Source organism: Paramormyrops kingsleyae, chromosome 19, assembly GCF_048594095.1.
Source record: "Paramormyrops kingsleyae isolate MSU_618 chromosome 19, PKINGS_0.4, whole genome shotgun sequence".
NCBI classification, from domain to species: Eukaryota; Metazoa; Chordata; class Actinopteri; order Osteoglossiformes; family Mormyridae; genus Paramormyrops; species Paramormyrops kingsleyae.
This window is the reverse complement of record NC_132815.1, coordinates 30,076,004-30,098,794: the sequence shown is the minus strand read 5'-3', so window position 1 is coordinate 30,098,794 and position 22,791 is coordinate 30,076,004. Positions and strand designations below refer to the sequence as shown.

At 42.4% G+C, this 22,791-nt stretch overlaps 1 protein-coding gene across 12 annotated transcripts in view; it reads left to right on the top strand.

Annotated features, from left to right (window-relative positions):
- LOC111834233 (MAP/microtubule affinity-regulating kinase 3-like) overlaps positions 1-22,791 on the top strand; it is an 87,806-nt gene that overhangs the window by 6,000 nt on the left and 59,015 nt on the right. Inside the window, exon 1 of one of the 12 annotated variants that reach the window (XM_023793304.2) lies at positions 22,109-22,212. The exons of the other annotated variants lie outside the window; for them this stretch is intronic. The gene's annotated coding sequence lies outside the window, so the exon portion shown is untranslated. Of the gene's footprint in view, positions 1-22,108; positions 22,213-22,791 lie in introns of those variants that run through there. 12 annotated transcript variants of the gene reach the window in all.

Genomic DNA, 22,791 nt, shown 5'->3' with positions numbered 1-22,791 from the left:
ACAGGAAAGTCCTAAACGGCCAAAAGCACCCTCCAGCTACAGGAGGTGCTTCTGTAGGTCCTTGGTCTAGTTTCAGTCAAGCTCACATAGTACCATTTCTGTTTCTCTTTGATATTATTTGGTCCTTTACTTATGTTTTGTTTCATTTGTGGTTATTTTTTCGGGCCCAGCTGAGCTGTGCTTTAGCAGTCTGTATGTTTGTGTTCCTGTCTCTGTTTAAGCTCAGCCCAGATGAATGATGCATCTCGGGGGGGGGGGATCGCTGGTTATATAAGCAGCTGCTGCCAGCACAGGCCGTTATGTAAGCAGCAAGCCGTGGGCGTTAGGTGGCTAACAGCTCTGTCGGCCATCGCTAGATGCCGGATGGCCAGGTAGCGAGCTCAGGTGCCAGATGGGCTCCCGGATGGACCCATGGAACACCAGCAGGCAGACGGCTTGCATTGTAGTCCCTCCCGGGTGGCCATTGGTCCCCTCCCCCCCGCCATGTGCTGCTGCCAAGAACACTGACGCCGGATGTAAGTGTAGATCAGGATGTGACCCGACACTCGCCATTTGAGGATTCTGAGCAACGTTCTCGCTCTCTCTCTCTCTGTCTGGCGGTACATGCGCATCTCACAGCCACCCACACGCGCCCGGCCTTCAGGGAGCTTAGTGGGCTGCAGCAGCTGTGTCGTGCCCCCCCCCCTCCCTCCCGAGCTGTTTGCTGCCTTTCACGCCATGGCTATTTTTACCCATGTTGCCGTGACCTGAGTCTTACGTAAGTGGTCAGAGTGGTCCGGAGCCCTGCCATGTCCATTTCCACTCTCAGAGATGCTCCTTAATAGATGGGGCTTCCAATCGGCTTCACAGGGAGCAGGCGGAGCTCAAGAGGCAGTGGGGAGCACATTTCTGTGTGGAGAGACTCTGTCCCCCTAGCTGCATGTATGTGCTCAGGCATACCAGGCATATGCGTGTGCATGGGGGTGTCTCTCATTAGGCTTTGAATGTGTGTGCTTCAGAGTGAAGCTGGTGGTTTCAGAAGCAGAACCATGGGTTTGCCCAGGTCAGGACGCTCACCCTTTGTTCCTGTTTTATATGTCGTTCTTGGGGCTGTCTGTGTCAACTGAGAACTGATAGGATGGACCAGGAAGGTGGCTGTTTATCCATCTCCATGTTGACTCTGAAGCTGGTGGCTCCCTTTTGAGCTTCCCTGGTTGGAGAGGGGGGCTGGGTGGGTTGAGCTGGTTCTGTTTCCCCTGTGACTCCGCTGTTGTAAGCAGCTCTATACCCCCCTCCCCCCAATCCCTGCACCCCTTTAAAGTCCCTCCTCCTCATGCCCATGCTCTCCACTCTCTCTTGATTCACCCCGGGAGGCACCGGCTCAGATGTTGTGCTTTGAGGTGTCACTAATGCCACCACTGTCATATCTTTTTTAGTTCACACGTCCCATCCCACCACCCCCTGCATGCATGATTTGTTGCCATGGTGACCCCTCCCCCCCTTTTCACACCCTGACCCCAGCCTCCTCAGCTGAAGCTGACATGAAGTCTGTCAATGAGTCACGAGTCACACTCCCTCTCTTTCTGGGCTGTGTGGGCTGCAGCCATTTCCGTTGCTCCTCCATCCTCTCATCCATCTATATATCTGTCCTGTGTCCATCTGATGAAAATCGACTGTCTCGCTGGGGGCCAGGCACGGTCAGGCCTGTCATGTGCTGCTTCTGGTGCCCCCATCTGGGCACCAGAAGCAGTGGTCGCTTGTGACTGGCTGGCACTGTCACTCCCAACCCCTGCCCAACCCCATCCCATTGGCAGGCAGCCTTCCCAGATTACCCGTACTTATCTTTTTTCAGTCTTTGAAAGAGTCTGTGATTGTGTCACCAACATGGATGGCTCTTTTTCCATCTTCCAGAGTATTTTGCCGCCACACCCTCCGACAGCACATGCATAATAGTTCAAATCCAGCTACAATTAGCCAAAAAAGGGCTGTCTGAATGACAGCCCAGCATTCCCTGGATCATCACCTGTTCTGTCTACCTAATCCATCCTTATCTCATACTCACCACCCTGTGCAATTTATAGAAGTACTGGTTGGATCACTGGGAAATGTATTTATTAATAAATGTGTTTTTTGCCGGAACACGCCGAGTCCTTGATGTGATATGTAGGTCTTAAACTACACTTATTCATTTATTGCATATTCCACTTGTATAACAATTTAATTTACAATTTAAATCTTTCCCCACCAAATAGATGGTTGCCTGTATTTTTTTGTGTATGTTTAATGTCCGTGTTGGACAGTGTCATTGATTCTATTAATATTTTTATGTCTTAATATTTATTTTCTTTTTCTCATTTGCATTCCAACGAGCATTTTCTGTGACAGTAACATCTGTATCAGATGACTATACCGGCATGTTGCTTTTGCACAATAAAAAAGAGAACAAAGAATGAATGTTCTTATTTACAGTATATACACAGGAATAGCAGCAATTAAGAAGAGTATTTACGAATCAATTTTAAACTCTTTGTTCCTTCACATAGAGTATACCAATTCTGGGCTTGGCATTGGGCTCAGTGACATGATTAAATTCCCCCACGATAAATTTAGCTGGGCTGATGGGATCGGGGTGAGGTTGCCCAAGATACATTTTGCTAAAGATTGTTTAATTTTTTTTCTGCTCTGCATTTGGATTTTTGAGTTGATGCCTTGAAATTATGATATGTGAGTGATATATGTGGTAAGGTGATGATGGCTTGTTTCATGTAGGTGGTAAGATGAACTGGACTAGCTGAAATTAGCAGAGCTGAATTTCCTGTAGCAGTTTGTGTAGGTCGTGTAGGCAAAGGTAACTTTTCAGCAGTTAAATATGTTAGTGATTACATAGTGGGCTGAGGGGTCTAAGCGGGATTTTCCCACTAAAGTTCCATTTACATGATAGTTGCCTCAGGTTTGGTGTGACGGCAGCTTCCGTTTCCCCTTCTGAGGTACCTGCTGCTCTTCTGGCGGACGGGGTGTGGGACATCAAAGGGACTTTGTGTGATTCAGTTCCTGACAGTAGCGGTGGCTAGCAGACCTCTGCAGTGAAACACTCCTGTGTTCTGTGCAGTTATTCTTGGGGCCATTGGCTCCCAGATACTGTGCATGTGTAGTCTGTTTACTTGCACTCGTGCAGTTACAGCAGAGGTTCTTGCTGGTGCCTCTGCTCCATAGTCAAGGTCAGATTGATCAAAGTGCCGCTCTAGGAGCAGCCATCGATCTTTGTCTGGCAACCTTGCCATGATTAGGACTTTTTTTTCTTTGGCATGCCTGTGTCAGTTAATCAGAAAGTGTGCTTATGCCCTTCTGGCTTTATCTTTGTTACAGCAGTTAGGTCGCATTCTTCCACCTAGCCTTCGTAATCCGTATCCAGTCTGTCTGCCAGCTGCCATCACAGGACCTATGGGCATCTGTTTTACGGACCATAAGGCTACCCCTTAACTCAACTGCTAATATGAGATTCCTGCCTCATGACTTTCTGCTAGACCTGAAATCTAACTAGAACTCTGTGACCCAGTGCTTCTTGGCTCTTTCTTAGATGTATCTGTGGCAAGATCACAGCTTTGGATTCTGTGTGTCCCATCGACAGCAGGCTTGGCAAGCGCACCAGGGAGCGAGCTGTCTGCCATGCAGCAGGAGCAGCAAGGACTCTGTTAAGGAACATTCCTTAAAGGAAGGGCAGCCCGCTTTGTTCCCAATGTCTTTGGGCTGTCTTTTGAGTGTCATAAATCCTCACTTGATTTGTATTGCTTCTTTATCATAGTGCAGCCAGTCTTCCATTCCTGTTCTGTCAGTCAGAGATATGACGTGGTGTAGTGCAAGGGCTATGAGGAGGGTCACAGGACGACATTTTCACTGTGGTCTGGGCTCATCAATGAATGCAACCTTAAGTGTTATAAAGGGTTTTGTACTGGAGTGACTCTTGTTTAGCATCTTTATTGTTCTATATGACATTCAGTCCTGGAGTGACAGTAAGGATAATGCCTTAGAAATACTGTGACAATTATATAGAGTTTATTCTTAAAAACTTTTTATGTTATTGTCAATGTAATGTCCATACAGAGGAGCGATGTTAGTTAAGTTTCCATATTTTTAGTTTTTCGTAATGGCCCTTTTTGCTTAACATAGAATATGGTATTTGCCACTAGGGGTAAATTCATTGAGTTTACCAAAGTGGCTAAAACTAGCCAGCATGGAAAGTGGTGAAATAATTTGCAAACCAGTAGAATAAGCCACGAAATAAGACTTTGCGAATAAAAACCTAAATGAATCTGAAGCTGCAGATGAGTAGCTAACTTAAGCCATGTGTGACTTTGCTATTAGTTTGTGTGACGTGCATGTGCAAGGAACACAAGGATAACGAAATCAGCAAACGCACTGAGAAAGCGCAGCAGTGATCCATAGCGCCTACTGTCCCCTTCAATTAACATATAGCATGTTATCAACCTGGAAAAAGTAGGAAATGAAGAAGTTGGAAAATGAAAAATTTAATAAAAAAAATTTTCACATCTGACTCGTACAGGGAAAAAGGCAGGGATTGCTGGGATTGCTGCGAGGATTGCTGCGAGAGAGTGGTGTTGAGCTGCAGCGATTGTTTGGGATTGTTTTTTTTGGAGTGTTTTGAGTGTTTGTGTGCTTTACCTGTTTACGTGGGTGGCTGTTTATTTCTATTTATTGTTCTTATTTCGGTCAGCGTGAGTGCTTGTCTGTCCTGTCTGTTAATCAACAGCGCGATTATTACCGACAGAGAGCTGCGGGTGTCGCGTGCGCGGCGTTTTTCTGTCCGCGTTTAAACTCCGTAACAAACACCCGCGGGGCGATTATAACTAATAACATCTAACGTCGGTATCGCTACCAAGCGTCGGAAAAGGACAGTTGCTCCTGAGCTTTGCTCGGTCGCCAGTCGGGGCCGGGAGGACATTTTCCACTTTTTTTCCCCGCTCCGGCAGTAGCCTGCTGTGAGGGGGTTTTTGTGGTTTTTCGACCTCCCAAGAGCAACTTCGATTTCGCCTTGTTTTTAGTTCATACTTGGTTCAGGCAGAAGTTCTTCTGGTAAGTAGTAGTAAGTTTATCAGGTTTAAAATTTTTAATAAAATAATAATTAAGTTCCGTTTTAACACAAGTAATAACTTATTTTAGTGTACTCCGCACGTTACTGCATTTATTGTTACGCAAATTAATCTTTATAGTTAAATACACTATATAAATTTACTGGGCTGGGAGTACGGGGTCATAGTGAGTTAGTTAATTATGGGGCCAGCTCAGTGTTGCGTTTGCAAGATGTTTGCCCTTCTGGACGTTAGTGTCCAGTCGGACTTCATCTGCGAGCGATGTAAGCTAGTGGACTCACTCATGGTCAAGGTTCGCGACCTTGAGGAGCAACTGGCTCGCATCCAATGCAACAGTGAGTTAGATGAGCTAGTTGATACGCCGTTTAGGGAGACGGTGTGTACGCCACTAACGGGGGGGAGGGAGAATGAAGAGCAGAGAGGTCGAGAGAGCTGGGTGACCGTAGGTCGTAGACGCAGGAAAAGGCGTACACACGTTACAGAGGCGGCATCACCTGAGGTGTCTGTGTCTAACAGGTTTCAGGTGCTTCCAGCTTTAGAGCCGGAAGGGACTGGGGAAGCAGGTGGGCCCTTGGGCACTGAGGAGCCCCCTCCCCCCAGAAAGAGGGAGGTTGTGGTAGTGGGGGATTCAATTATTAGGGGAGTAGACAGTTATGTGTGCACGCGTGATAGAGGGTCCCGTACGGTGTCTTGCCTGCCTGGTGCCCAGGTAGGAGACCTTCCAGATCGTGTGGACAAGCTTTTGGCCCCAGCTGGGGTGGATCCAGTTGTCGTGGTGCATGTTGGCACCAACGACATAGGCAAGGGTAGAAGGGCTGTTCTGCAGGATAAATTTATAGAAGTCGCCAATAAGCTTAGAAGCAGAACGTCCATGGTGGTATTTTCCGAAATACTCCCCGTGCCACGCGCAAGTGAGGCTAAGTTAGCTGAGATAAGGAGATTAAATGCGTGGCTAAAAGGATGGTGTAGGAAAGAGGGGTTTAGGTTTATGGGGCACTGGAGGACCTTCTGGAACAGGTGGGACCTGTTCAAGCCGGATGGGTTGCATCTGAACCGGAGGGGAACCAGTGTACTGGGCAGGCGTATTTGTAGAGTAGTTGAGGAATGTTTAAACTAGGGACTGGGGGGGCAGGGAGGTTAGTTAAGTATGTAACTGGGGGGAAACGGAAAGCCCAAAAAAATCATATTATAAGTAGGCACTGTAATAAGCCTACCCTTTGTTGTCTGTATTTAAACGCCAGGAGTATTAGGAATAAAATTCATGATTTAGAGGCTCTTATCTCATCGGACTCTTATGATATTATAGCAATAACTGAAACGTGGTTGAGTGATAAGGATGGACAAGAATATAATATGGATGGTTACACATTGTTCCGTAAAGACCGTATAGGTAAGAAGGGAGGTGGTGTTGCAGTATATGTAAAGGAAATCTTGCAGGCAAGGGAGCTTACTGATATAAGTAAAAGTACGGAAGCTATATGGGTAAAATTAGATGCTACAAACTCAAATAGCCTAATTGTCGGTGTTTGTTACAGAGCACCCAATGTAGCTGCTGAGGAAAGCAGATTGTTATACAGTGATATTAGGATTATGAGCAATAAAAATGATGTGGTAGTTATGGGTGATTTTAATCTACCGGGGATACAGTGGGACATTGTTGCTGGCTCTTCTGAAAATGAACTTGAGATGGTGGAATTAGTACAGGATTGTTTTTTTACTCAGTTTGTTAACACCCCTACCAGGGGAGATGCCATTCTTGATCTTGTTTTGTCTAATAACCAGGACAGGATTGGTAAATTAGATGTTTTAGAACCACTTGACAGTAGCGATCATAACATGGTTAAATTTGAGGTTAAGTTTAGTGCCCGAAGAGCAAAGTCCAAATCAAAAATATATAATGTTAGGAAGGCTAACTTCAATTGTATGAGATTAAAACTAGAAACCGTGAACTGGATGGAGTTAAATAACAAAACTGTTGAAGAGACATGGGAATTTTTTAAAAGCACATTATTGCAAGTACAAGAGGACTTCATACCTGTTTCTAGCAAGAATAAATCTAGGAAATTGCAACCTAGGTGGTTTAATAGGGACATAAAGTATAAAGTAAGGAGGAAAAGGGCTTTGTTCCAGAGATGGAAAATAACTGATGATGACATAATAAAGCAAGAGTATCTAAATCTACAGGCTGAATTAAAAAATGACATTAGACGAGCTAAAAGGAATGTCGAAAGGAAGATCGCATTGGAGGCTAAGGATGACGTTAAAAGTTTCTTCCAGTATTTTAACTCTAAAAGAGCTCTAAAAGCTGAAATTACTAATCTGCAGGATAGTAAGGGTCTTATAATTGAAAACGACATTGACATAGTAAATGAGTTCAATGATAGTTTTGCACGGGTATTCACTGTTGAGGACACTAGTAACTTACCAGTTCTTATTACTAATTCAACATCGTCTATAACTAATATATATATAACTGAAGCTGATGTTTTGCAAAGCCTAGCTAAGCTCAAAATAAATAAATCACAGGGCCCTGATGGCATCTTACCTATAGTGTTAAAAGAGATGAGGGATATTATTTGCCGACCCTTAACATTACTGTTTCAAAAATCCTTATCTGAAGGTGTGGTACCTTCTGATTGGAAGCATGCCAACATAACGCCCATTTTCAAAAAAGGGGATAGAAGTAATTTGTCAAACTATAGGCCAATCAGTCTAACTTGTATAACTGGTAAAGTTATGGAGGCTATAATCAAAGAGAAAATGGTAGATTACCTGGACTCAAATAACATTTTGAGGGATAGCCAGCATGGATTTAGGAGAGGTAGATCCTGTTTAACAAATCTGTTGGAGTTTTTTGAGGAAGCTACTCAGGAAGTTGATGATAAGAAGGCCTATGATGTCATCTATTTAGATTTCCAAAAGGCTTTTGATGTTGTTCCCCACAAGAGGCTCTCACTTAAACTCAAAGCGACAGGTATTTTAGGAACTGTAGCGACTTGGATTGATAACTGGTTAACGGATAGGAAGCAGCGAGTAGTTATAAGAGGCTCGATGTCACAGTGGGCCTGCGTTCATAGTGGGGTACCGCAGGGTTCAATTTTAGGACCACTTTTGTTCCTAATTTACATAAATGATATAGACACCAATATATACAGTAAACTGGTGAAATTTGCAGATGACACCAAGGTGGGTGGTGTAGCAGATACTGAACTAGCGGCTCAGCAGCTACAGCGGGATCTTAATTTAATTAGTGACTGGGCTGACACCTGGCAGATGAAATTTAACATAGACAAATGTAAGGTACTCCATGTAGGGAGCAGAAATATAAAGTACAGGTATTTTATGGGACCTACTGAAATAAAGGTAGCTGATTATGAGAAAGACCTTGGTGTGTATGTTGATGCTTCCATGTCTCATTCTCGCCAGTGTGGGGAAGCAATAAAAAAGGCCAATAGGATGTTGGGGTACATCTCCAGGTGTGTGGAGTTTAAGTCAAGGGAGGTAATGCTAAGATTATACAATTCCTTGGTGAGACCTCACCTAGAATATTGTGTACAGGTTTGGTCACCATATCTTAAAAAGGACATAGCGGCCTTAGAAAAGGTGCAGCGTAGGGCCACAAGAATGATTCCTGGTCTTAGAGGAATGTCATACGAGGAAAGGTTATTTGAGCTAAATCTGTTCAGCCTCAAGCAAAGGAGACTGAGGGGGGACATGATCCAGGTCTATAAGATTCTAACAGGTTTGGATGCTGTTCAACCGAATAGTTACTTCAGCATTAGTTCAAATACAAGAACTCGTGGCCATAGGTGGAAATTAGCGGGAGAACATTTCAAACTGGATTTAAGGAAGCACTTCTTTACACAGCGTGTAGTCAGAGTATGGAATAGTCTTCCTGATAACGTAGTGCAAGCTGAATCCTTGGGTTCCTTTAAATCAGAGCTAGATAAGATTTTAACAACTCTGAGCTATTAGTTAAGTTCTCCCCAAGCGAGCTCGATGGGCCGAATGGCCTCCTCTCGTTTGTATAGTTCTTATGTTCTTATGTTCTTATGACTGGAAAATTAAAATTCAGATAGTGCTATTTCATTTTAATTTTAATTTTGGCAAGATTTTTGCACTTAGACTTTGAAAACTAAATGGCAGTGGAGATTTTTTTTTTTTTTTTGCAGAAAATACCTCCCATACATACAGTCTCAACCAGCAATTGTTGGCATTATGTTAACTTTTAAGCTGTTTTAATGCATGTAAGCATATGTCAGCTGTCAAAAGTCAATCTTGATTTTTATTTCACGCCACAATTTAGACCACTTTTTTGTTTTTGCTGCTGGCATTTCCATACTCTGCATAACATAAAATGTGTTATATGTAATTGCCTCCCTTGTCATTTTCCTCATTAAGGCTGAAGTAGGTTAACGTTGCAGGTTTCACCATCACAGCCTTAGGCTACTGCACAATGATGAGCTGGGTCTGTAGTATAACTGTAATTAATATTTGAATTTCTTAAAATGATAAATTTATTATATTATAAAAGTTCAAATGCCTTTTTAAAAGGAATTTCCCAGCCCTAGACTCAAGGGTGCTTGCTCAGGCTAGGTCTAATGTAGGTCCATGTGCTTGAACATTGTCTGTCTCTGTGATTTTCACATATCATTAATAGTGGTGTCTCTGTTGATAATATTGCGGAAGCGGAACGTTTTCCTCTTATTGGATCCCTTGACTGCTATGCCGTTCAGTGTGGAGTGATGTATATTTTTTTGTTAGACCTTTATATCTACTGCTGGTGCACTAGGTGAAGCCCTTTTGAAGCATGAGGGGTACCGTTACCAGCTCCCATTCTTGTTGCCATGATAGATTCCTTGTATAACTGCCTTGTGTTGTGCCATTTCTCCTGCTCTGGATGAGAGTTTCCACGGAAGCCAGCAGGCTGAGCTCAAGGGGGCTTTAGTCAGCTTCCGGAAAGCAGTGGTCGCTCAGATGCTGGTGCTGGTAGAAGGCCTCCAGTTTCCCGTGGCTGCGGGGTTACTTTGCAGCTCCTTCTGGCTGGGGATTGGAGCCCTCCTGGATGAAGATATGAATGTGGGAGGACACCTGGAAAGAGCTGTGGGCTGGAGCACCATTCAGTCCTAACAGATGCACCCATATGGAAAGTGTTGGTCGTTTGCTTTGCCGTGAGCTCTCCACATATTGATTAGTCTGTTGCGTAGCTGAGACAAGGTCTCAAAATGAAAACAGATGAACAAAATGAACATTTCAGTATCTTCTGGGAAATGTGAGGATTAGAGTTTGCACCTGTCCCGTATATTGTGTGGTAGCCCCATATTGAAAAATAAAGTACTATGTCTGGTTTTGAACTAATGTAGAACACAATTTGCCCCCAACAATGCAAATGCAGGCATTTAGGGGACACATTGACAATAACAACTCTGACAGCAAAGGAAGGTATAAATGTGCTTTCAAATCATGATAATATTTTGGCTTTTGTTGTGTGTTTGTGTTGCATTGTAACATACAGCAAAACAGTAATGTAAAGAACATAAGAAATTTACAAACAAGAGGAGGCTATTCGGCCCATCAAGCTCATTTGGGGAGAACTTAACTAATAGCTCAGAGTTGTTAAAATCTTATCTAGCTCTGATTTAAAGGAACCCAGGGTTTTAGCTTCCGCTACACTAGCAGGAAGACTATTCCATACTCTAACTACACGCTGTGTAAAGAAGTGCTTCCTCAAATTTGTTTTAAAATAGCCATTTGGCTGAACAGCATCCAGACCCGTTAGAATCTTATAGACCTGGATCATGTCCCCCCCTTAGTCTCCTTTGCTCAAGGCTAAACAGATTCAGTTCCGCTAACCTCTCCTCATAAGACATTCCTCTAAGACCAGGAATCATTCTCGTAGCTCTTCGTTGCACCTTTTCTAAGGCAGCAATGTCCTTCTTGAGGTATGGTGACCAAACCTGCACACAGTATTCTAGGTGGGGTCTTACCAAGGAATTATATAAATGTAACATCACCTCCCTTGACTTAAACTCCACACACCTAGAGATATAACCCAACATTCTATTGGCCTTTTTTATTGCTTCCCCACACTGGCGAGAGTGGGACATGGAAGCATCAACATACACACCGAGATCTTTCTCGTAATCAGCTACCTTTATTTCAGTGGAACCCATAAAATATCTGTACTTTATATTTCTGCTCCCTGCATGGATTACCTTACATTTATCTGTGTTAAATTTCATCTGCCAAGTATCAGCCCAGTCACTAATTAAATCCAGATCCCGTTGTAGCCTCTCTGCTGCTACATCAGTATCTGCTACACCACCCACCTTGGTGTCGTCTGCAAATTTAACCAGTTTACTGTATGTATTGGTGTCAATATCATTAATGTAAATTAGGAACAATAGTGGTCCTAAAATTTAACCCTGCGGTACCCCACTATGAACGCAGGCCCATTCTAACATTGTGCCTCTAATAACTACTCTCTGCTTCCTGTCAGTTAACCAGTTTTCAATCCAAGCTGCCACAGTTCCTAAAATCCCTGAAGCTTTGAGCTTTAGCAAGAGCCATTTGTGGGGGACAACATCAAAGGCTTTCTGGAAATCGAAGTAGATCACGTCGTAGGCCTTTTTGTGATCAATTTCACTTGTAGCTTCCTCAAAGAACTCAAGTTGATTCGTTAAACAGGATCTACCTCTCCTAAATATATGCTGGCTATCCCTCAGAATGTTATTTGCATCCAGGTAATCTACCATTTTCACTTGGATTATAGCTTCCATTATTTTATAATGCTAGTTAAACTGATTAGCCTATAGTTTGCTGGATTACTTCTATCCCTTTTTTTGAATATGGGTGTTATATTAGCATGCTTCCAATCTGAAGGTACCGCACCCACAGACAACGATTTCTGGAATATTAAAGTTAACGGTTGGCTAATAATGTCCCTCATCTCTTTTAAAACTATAGGTAAGATGCCATCAGGGCCCTGCAATTTATTTATTTTGAGTTTATCTAGGCTTAGTACCACATCAGCCTCAGTTATACATACACTCACCTAAAGGATTATTAGGAACACCTGTTCAATTTCTCATTAATGCAATTATCTAATCAACCAATCACATGGCAGTTGCTTCAATGCATTTAGGGGTGTGGTCCTGGTCAAGACAATCTCCTGAACTCCAAACTGAATGTCAGAATGGGAAAGAAAGGTGATTTAAGCAATTTTGAGCGTGGCATGGTTGTTGGTGCCAGACGGGCCGGTCTGAGTATTTCACAATCTGCTCAGTTACTGGGATTTTCACGCACAACCATTTCTAGGGTTTACAAAGAATGGTGTGCAAAGGGAAAAACATCCAGTATGCGGCAGTCCTGTGGGCGAAAATGCCTTGTTGATGCTAGAGGTCAGAGGAGAATGGGCCGACTGATTCAAGCTGATAGAAGAGCAACTTTGACTGAAATAACCACTCGGTACAACCGAGGTATGCAGCAAAGCATTTGTGAAGCCACAACACGCACAACCTTGAGGCGGATGGGCTACAACAGCAGAAGACCCCACCGGGTACCACTTATCTCCACTACAAATATGAAAAAGAGGCTACAATTTGCACAAGCTCACCAAAATTGGACAGTTGAAGACTGGAAAAATGTTGCCTGGTCTGATGAGTCTCGATTTCTGTTGAGACATTCAAATGGTAGAATCAGAATTTGGCGTAAACAGAATGAGAACATGGATCCATCATGCCTTGTTACCACTGTGCAGGCTGGTGGTGGTGGTGTAATGTTGTGGGGGATGTTTTCTTGGCACACTTTAGGCCCCTTAGTGCCAATTGGGCATTGTTTAAATGCCACGGCCTACCTGAGCATTGTTTCTGACCATGTCCATCCCTTTATGACCACCATGTACCCATCCTCTGATGGCTACTTCCAGCAGGATAATGCACCATGTCACAAAACTCGAATCATTTCAAATTGGTTTCTTGAATATGACAATGAGTTCACTGTACTAAAATGGCCCCCACAGTCACCAGATCTCAACCCAATAGAGCATCTTTGGGATGTGGTGGAACGGGAGCTTCGTGCCCTGGATGTGCATCCCACAAATCTCCATCAACTGCAAGATGCTATCCTATCAATATGGGCCAACATTTCTAAAGAATGCTTTCAGCACCTTCTTGAATCAATGCCACGTAGAATTAAGGCAGTTCTGAAGGCGAAAGGGGGTCAAACACCGTATTAGTATGATGTTCTTAATAATCCTTTAGGTGAGTGTATATTGCTCATAGACGACGCTGTATTCGTACTAATTGGTGGTAAGTTACTCGTGTTCTCTACTGTGAACACCCGCAAAAAATAATCATTAAACTCATTTACTATATCAATTTCATTTTCAATTATAAGGCCCTTACTATCCTGCAAATTAGTGATTTCAGCTTTTAGAGCTCTTTTGGAGTTAAAATATTGGAAGAAACTTTTATTGTCATCCTTAGCCTCCAATGCAATTTTTCTTTCTACATCCCTCTTGGATAGCCTAATGTTATTTTTTAACTCTATCTGTAGACTTAGATACTCCTGCTTAATTTTGAAATCATTAGTTATTTTCCAATTGTGGAACAGAGCCCTTTTCCTCCTGACTTTATTCTTAATTTCCTTAGTAAACCACCTTGGTTGTTGTTTCCTAGATTTAGTTTTGCTGGAAACAGGTATGAAGTCCTCTTGCACTTGCAACAATGTGCTTTTAAAAAATTCCCATGCCTCTTCAACAGTTTTGCTATTTAACTCCATCCAGTTTACAGTTTCTAGTTTGTCTCATACCATTAAAGTTAGCCTTCTTAATACTGTATATTTTTGTTTTGGACTTTGCCCTTCGGACACTAAAATTAACCTCAAATTTAACCATGTTATGATCACTACCGTCCTTTGGTTCTAAAACCTCTAATTTTCCAGTCCTATCCTGATTATTAGAGAAAACAAGATCAAGAAGGGCTTCTCCCCTGGTAGGCATAACCTGTTCATGTAATCTTGCGTTGCTACTCCGACATTCATAAAACATATATAAGAAAACATCACATATGTCATTCTTTTGTATCTTTTCGAAATAAAACTGCCCATACCCAACAGTAATTATAGTGTAAGTTAGCAAATAACTTGTACTTAATATGGGCACCAAGGAGCCACCTAACCCCAGTAGGAGGGAGGTTGTGGTAGTAGGGGATTCAATTATAAGAGGTGTAGATAGTTATGTGTGCACCCGTGATAGAGGGTCCCGTACGGTGTCTTGCCTGCCTGGTGCCCAGGTAGGGGACCTTCCAGATCGAGTGGACAGGCTTTTGGCCCCAGCCGGGGTGGATCCAGTGGTCGTGGTGCATGTTGGCACCAATGACATAGGAAAGGGCAGAAGGGCTGTTCTGCAAGATAAATTTATAGAAGTCGCGGATAAGCTTAGAAGCAGAACATCCACGGTGGTATTCTCTGGAATACTTCCCGTGCCACGTGCAAGTCAGGCAAAATTAGCTGAGATAAGGGGATTAAATGCGTGGCTAAAATGGTGGTGTAGGAAAGAGGGGTTCAGGTTTATGGGGCACTGGAAGACCTGGAACAGGTGGGACCTGTTCAAGCCGGACGGGTTGCATCTGAACCATAGGGGAACCAGTGTATTGGGGAGGCGTATGTGCAGAATAGTTGAGGAATGTTTAAACTAGGGACTGGGGGGGCAGGGAGGTCAGTTAAGAATTTATGTGGGGAGAGATGCTAAAGATTCAAATGGCCTAATTGTCGGGGTTTGTTATAGGGCACCTAATGTATCTGTAGAGGAAAGCAGAATATTATATGATGATATCAGGATTATGAGTAATAAAAATGATGTGGTGGTTATGGGTGATTTTAATTTACCTGGGATACAGTGGGACACAGTCTCTGGCTCTTCTGTAAATGAACTTGAGATGGTGGAATTAGTACAGGATTGTTTTTTTACTCAGTTTGTTAATACTCCTACCAGGGGAGAAGCCCTTCTTGATCTCGTTTTTTGTAATAACCAGGATAGGATTGGAAAATTAGAGGTTTTAGACCCATTGTACGGTAGTGATCATAACATGGTTAAATTCGAGGTTAATTTTAGTGTACGAAGAGCAAAGTCTAAATTAAAAGTATACAATGTTAGGAAGGCTAACTTTAATGGTATGAGACGGAAATTAGAAACTGTAAACTGGACAGAGTTAAATAGCAAAACAGTTGAAGAGGCATGGGAATTTTTCAAAAGCACATTGTTGCAAGTGCAAGAGGACTTCATACCTGTTTCCAGCAAAACTAAATCTAGGAAACGACAACCAAGGTGGTTTACTAAGGAAATTAAGAATAAAGTCAGGAGGAAAAGGGCTCTGTTCCACAACTGGAAAATAACTAATGATTTCAAAATCAAGCAGGAGTATCTAAGTCTACAGGCAGAGTTAAAAAATGACATTAGGCTATCAAAGAGGGATGTAGAAAGAAAAATTGCATTGGAGGCTAAGCATGACAGTAAAGGTTTCTTCCAATATTTTAACTCCAAGAGAGCACTAAAAGCTGAAATCACTAATTTGCAGGATAGTAAGGGCCTTATAATTGATAACGAAATTGATATGGTAAACGAGTTTAATGATTATTTTTCAAGGGTGTTCACAATAGAGAACACAAGTAACTTGCCACCAATTAATACAAATACAGCATCATCTATGACCAATATATGTATAACTGAGGTTGATGTGATACTAAGCCTAGCTAAACTCAAAATAAATAAATCGCAGGGGCCTGATGGCATCTTACCTATAGTCTTGAAAGAGATGAGGGATATTATTAGCCAACCTTTGACTTTAATATTCCAGAAATCGTTATGTGCCGGTGTGGTACCATCAGATTGGAAGCATGCTAATATAACACCCATATTCAAAAAAGGGGATAGAAGTAATCCAGCAAACTATAGGCCAATCAGTTTAACTAGCATTACTGGAAAAATAATGGAAGCTATAATTCAAGTGAAAATGGTAGATTACCTAGATGCAAATAACATTATAAAGGATAGCCAACATGGATTTAGGAGAGGTAGATCCTGCTTAACGAATCTGCTTGAATTCTTTGAGGAAGCTACAAGTGAAATTGATCACAAAAAGGCCTATGATGTGATTTACTTAGATTTCCAGAAAGCCTTTGATGTTGTCCCCCACAAACGGCTCTTGTTAAAGCTTAAAGCTGCAGGAATTTTAGGAACTGTGGCAGCTTGGATCAAAAACTGGCTAACTGATAGGAAGCAGCGAGTAGTTATTAGAGGCACTATGTCACAGTGGGCCTCCGTTTATAGTGGGGTACCGCAGGGTTCAATTTTAGGACCACTATTGTTCCTAATTTACATTAATGATATTGACACGAATACATACAGTAAACTGGTTAAATTTGCAGACGACACTAAGGTGGGCGGGGTAGCAGATACTAATCTAGCAGCAGAGAGGCTTCAATGGGATCTGGATTTAATTAGCGAATGGGCTGATACTTGGCAGATGAAATTTAACACAGATAAATGTAAGGTAATCCATGCAGGGAGCAGAAATATACAGTACAGATATTTTATGGGTTCCACTGAAATAAAGGTAGCTGATTACGAGAAAGATCTCGGTATGTATGTTGATGCTTCCATGTCCCAGTCTCGCCAATGTGGGGAAGCAATAAAAAAGGCGAACAGAATGTTGGGTTATATCTCTAGATGTGTGGAGTTTAAGTCAAGGGAGGTGATGTTACACTTATATAATTCCTTGGTAAGACCCCACCTAGAATACTGTGTGCAGGTTTGGTCACCACACCTCAAGAAGGACATTGCTGCCTTAGAAAAGGTGCAACGAAGAGCTACGAGAATGATTCCTGGTCTTAGAGGAATGTCTTACGAGGAGAGGTTAGCGGAACTGAATCTGTTCAGCCTTGAGCAAAGGAGACTAAGGGGGGATATGATTCAGGTCTATAAGATTCTAACGGGTCTGGATGCTGTTCAGCCAAATGACTATTTCAATATTAGTCTAAATACTAGAACTCGTGGCCATAAGTGGAAATTAGCGGGAGAACATTTTAAAACAAATTTGAGGAAGCACTTCTTTACACAGCGTGTAGTCAGAGTATGGAATAGTCTTCCTGCTATTGTAGTGGAAGCTAAAACCATGGGTTCCTTTAAATCAGAGCTGGATAAGATTTTAACAACTCTGAGCTATTAGCTAAGTTCTCCCCAAACGAGCTTGATGGGCCGAATGGCCTCCTCTCGTTTGTAAATTTCTTATGTTCTTATGTTCTTATGTTCTTATTACAAAATATTGCTTTTAATTTGCATGAAGGGACAGGACATGGTAGTCCTCTCAAAACATGGAAAGAAAGTAATACCATGATATCACGGTCTAAAAAGTGAAAAATACTGTGATGATCATTTTTGGTCATGTCGTCCACCCCTAGTTCGGGATCTCGTCACTACATCATCCCTGTATACCTATGTGGCCCTAACAAACCAGGGGTTATACCAGGGGTGCCCAACCCCAGCATTATATAGCTGGTACACCAGGGGTGTCTTACCCATTGGTGGATCTCAGCATGTTTCCAGTCTGTCGTTGGAGATGGTCAATACATTGTTTAACATATTGGTACAGGCTGATGTTACTTAAAAATCAAGCCATTGGCCTCTGTCCCACACCAGCACTAAAGTTATAACTACAGTGAAATCTAGTTATAATGGACTTCAAGGGACCTGGCAAAACAGTCTGTTATATCCAAAGTCCTATGCTTTTTCTTCATGTTCTTAAAGGCGCTAGGCCGTGACCAGCGGACCTCGTCCATTATAGACATATTCCATTATAAGCAAGTCCACTATAACAGGATTTTACTGTTTTACAACAATGGAGATGATTGCTTTGGATGACCAGCCATTTTCCATAGTGGAGGACAAGGGATTTCATTAGTTAATTTGCCGCATAGAACCTCGTTGCGGGCTCCCAAATTGGCACTACTTTGCTGACGTCTTATTGGCTGCGTTATATGATGTGACTGCTAAAAACGTTCGCAGGATCTTTACAAGTAACCTCATCAACATCAGTTTCACTACAGATCTCTGGAGGGCAAAGGTGTGCTCATTATTGGTGATATCAGATAAAAAAAATATATCAGTTATTGTTATTGGTCAAAATGCCCACTTTGGTGCACCACTAGTATAACAAAGGTCAGGATACATGGGGGAGCCTTGGGTCAGATGTAATCTTTTCAACTCTTGTCAAATATAGAAATGAAAGTCCTGTCATTCTAATACTCAGGCTCAGGCTGCTGGGACAGCTTCTGAAGGCTGCGTTCTCCACGACACCAGCTTGGAAAAGACCCCTGTGGCTAAGCCAACTGATAAAGATGGACTGGTGATTCCAAGGAAGGCCACCGTTGAAAATAACTCCATGATAAGAACGTACCTGACTAGCCATTTGAGAGTTTGCCATCTTGTATTGTGCAGCTGTACCCCCTTCCTGGGCATATTCCTGTCCTCTGCATGGCTGGGTGCTCAGGCCTGTTTGGGCCCTGCTGGGTGGGCACATATCTGTAGAATTTGAGATGCAGTTGCACTTTTATGTTCTCAGGAAACTGCCTCAGTAGTTTTTCACATTTTACCTGGAGCAGCTTTCTGGTGGACTGCTGAAGCTGGTGGTGAAGGGGCAACACACACACACACACACACACCCACACACCAAAACCAAAGCTGTTACATAGCTGTATCATGCCCTGTGTCGTAACAATAGGCTGATTACTTCTGTTGCCTGAAAGGAGAAATACCTCTCACTGTATGGCTGCTCCGTTGAAGTTAAAAGTATTTAAGTATTTTCTGAACTCGCCCAAGTTTTATCCTGAGGGCAAAATTCAGGAATCATGGCTTATCCTCACTGAATCTATAGCTAGGCTTGGGTGGTATTGCAGTATCATGGGGTCTCACCTTATTTAGCGTATACTATGATATTTTTGGAATACAGTGGTATTTTGTAATCTTGACAATAAAATTAGCCCCTCCCACTTGGTGAATTTTACTATGGGGGTCCTTGCTTGGTAAATACCCGTGGTATAATGTGTGGACGGTAAGAATAATGGGATACTTGCTTAAATCACCTTTCTTTCCCATTCTGACATTCAGTTTGGAGTTCAGGAGATTGTCTTGACCAGGACCACACCCCTAAATGCATTGAGGCAACTGCCATGTGATTGGTTGATTAGATAATTGCATTAATGAGAAATTGAACAGGTGTTCCTAATAATCCTTTAGGTGAGTGTGTGTGTGTGTGTGTGTGTGTGTATGTATGTATATATATATATATATATATATATTATATATATATATATATTATATATATATATATATACACTGCTCAAAAAAATTAAAAAAACACTTTGGAAACACATCAGATCTCAATGGGGAAAAAAGTCATGCTAGATATCTATACTGATATGGACTGGGTAATGTCTTAGGAACAGAGATGCCACATCGTTTGATGGAAATGAAAATTATCAACCTACAGAGGGCTGAATTCAAAGACACCCCGAAAATCTAAGTGAAAAAATGATGCAGCAGGCTGGTCCATTTTGCTGAAAATTCATTGCAGCAACTCAAAATCGTACTCAGTAGTTTGTATGGCCCCCACGTGCTTGTAACAATGTCAGGGCATCCTCCTAATGAGATTTTGGATGGTGTCCTGGGGGATCTCCTCCCAGATCTGGACCAGGGCATCACTGAGCTCCTGGACAGTCTGAGGTGCAACCTGGTGGCGTCGGATGGACCGAAACATAGTGTCCCAGAGGTGTTCTATTGGATTTAGGTCATGCAAACATGGGGGCCCGTCAATGGTATCAATTCCTTCATGTTCCAGGAACTGCCTGCATACTCTCGCCACATGAGGCCGGGCATTGTCGTGCACCAGGAGGAACCCAAGACCCACTACACCAGCATAGGGTCTGACAATGGGTCCAAGGATTTCATCCTGATAATGGCAGTCAAGGTGCTGTTGTCTAGCCTGTAGGGGTCTGTGTGTCCCTCCATGGATATGCCTCCCCAGACCATCACTGACTCCCCACCAAACCGGTCATGCTGAACAATGTTACAGGCAGCATAATGTTCTCTGCAGCTTCTCCAGACCCTTTCACTTCTGTCACATGTGCTCGGGGTGAATCTGCTCTCATCTGTGTAAGGCACAGGGCGCCTAGGGCGCCTGCCAATTCTGGTATTCTATGGCAAATGCCAATCGAGCTCCACGGTGCCGGGCAGTGAGCACAGGGCCCACTAGAGGATGTCGGGCCCTCAGGCCACCCTCATGAAGTCTGTTTCTGATTGTTTGGTCAGAGACATGCACACCAGTGGCCTGCTGGAGGTCATTTTGTAGGGCTCTGGCAGTGCTCATCCTGTTCCTCCTTGCACAAAGGAGCAGATACCAATCCTGCTTATGGGTTAAGGACCTTCTATGGCCCTGTCCATCTCTCCCAGAGTAACTGCCTGTCTCATGGAATCTCCTCCATGCCCTTGAGATTGTGCTGGGAGACACAGCAAAACTTTTGGTAATGACACATCAAAAAACAGTCAGAAGAGATTAGGACGGAAAAATGTCAGTGGCCCCCACCTGTTAAACCATTCCTGTTTTGGGGGTCGTCTCATTGTTGCCCTCTAGTGCACGTGTTGTTAATTTCATTAAAACCAAAGCAGCTGAAACTGATTAACAACCCCTCTGCTACTTAACTGACCATATGAATATCCAAGAAGTTTAGTTTACTTGATGCTATACTCTGATTAATAAGCGTTCTTTTAATTTTTTTGAGCAATGTATATATAATCTCACAGTTTATACCTATCTTTTGCAAACATGTCAACTTATTTCTGCTTTCAGTTATGCCCAGGGGGGTTGGGCAGCCAGTTGACCTTGCACCCCCAGAGGTTTTTCTCCTCTTTACTTGGGAGATTTTGGTTCCTCTCCTTCATTGTCATCTGCCTTTCTTTAATTTCTTTCCTTCCTTTTTCCCATTCTGTATCTCTCTCTAATAGGCATGTAACAATGAATCGTGAATTGGTTAAAAATCGATGTAAATGTACGGCGATTTAAACCGGCTGATGTGGAAAATGATTCGCTACTGTGGGAGTACTTCACGGTACTTTACTTAACCGAAAAACTGGTGTAATATTACATAATATTTCTCAACGTCAGTTCGACGTCAGATGTCACTGCGTATTCACGTCGACGTCATACGTTAGTTTTTGGTTTTGACCGATCGCGAGATGGCGAGCGAATTTGAAATTGAGGACACACCCCCGATCTTAAAACGGTGGTGTGGTAGCGTTTTAGCTTTCTGGTAATCACAAAAGAGAACGGCGAGAAAAGCACAGACAAGACAAAAACTGCGTGCAAACATTGTAAAAGACTGATAACATACACAAATAGCACAACGGACATGCTTCAGCATATCCACCGGCACCACAGCGAACTCGATTCACCACCGCCAGAGCGAAGATTATTAAAAGGGCAAACCACGCTAAAAAGCTGCACATGTAAGCTTTAGTTTATTTGGTACCGCTTTATATTAAATGCACCTTCATTATGCATTCATTATGCATTTATAGAGCATTCAGTGCACCTAAAAAAAGCATTCATGGAACATAAAAAAATGTTTAAAAAAATCATGAGAAAATCGTATCGTGAACTCGGAATCATGAATCATATCGAAATGTGAGTTGAGTGTATCGTTACATCCCTACTCTCTAATGATGTTTTATCACAACACATCCATGTAAATCACTTTGGGACAACTCTGTTGTGAAAGGCGCTATATAAAAATGAATTGATTTTGGCCAGTTTTGGCCAATATCCTAATCCTACATTAAGCCACCATTTTATTTTTATTCACACTGCGTACATACATAACTGTAGCTATGTACTACTATGTAACACGGTTACGATACCAGGCAGATGCCAATTTTATTTTTTAATATATCTCTGTTAGGGGCGTGACTATGGATCATCAGCTTACCCATCATCAGCTTACCCATGGCTTCGCCACCCACCCATCAAGAACTTGTACTATTTCCAAGGACTGGAGATTGTATTGAATTTTCACGGTATATTGATATATTTTCAAAATCAGATATAGGATGACACAATTCTGCTTATATTGATATACCTTTTATTGTGTGTTAAAACCAATAGTACTCCTTCCTGGCTGTAGACAGCGCAAGAACTTCGGTCTTGATGTTGCACAGACTCCCAGAATTCATAGGACAGTTGATGGAGGCAAAGAATAATTGATGTTTGTTTCTTTTGATTTTAAAATATTACTTAACGGCTCACAGGTTAAAAATATCGTAACTTGCAATATTTGTTTTATTTTGTTGAAGGGACCGGCATTGCATTTACAGTCATAAAACACTGCCTTTCATTTTCCCAGATATTTTTAATAGATCTTCAACAGCAAAGAGGATGCATAAAATAAGACCATAAACTATTTCATTTGAAAGAACTGTGTCCTGGTTTCTCGCGTACAGTTGTATACATATACAGATGATTGCACACTTCTCTTTGGAACAGTGATAGAATCCTTTTAATTTAACCGATGATTACTGTATGTATTGTAATCTGGGCTTTTACATTAAAAACAAACTTTATGCATTAATTGCTGTTTTTAAAATGTGCCCCAAAAT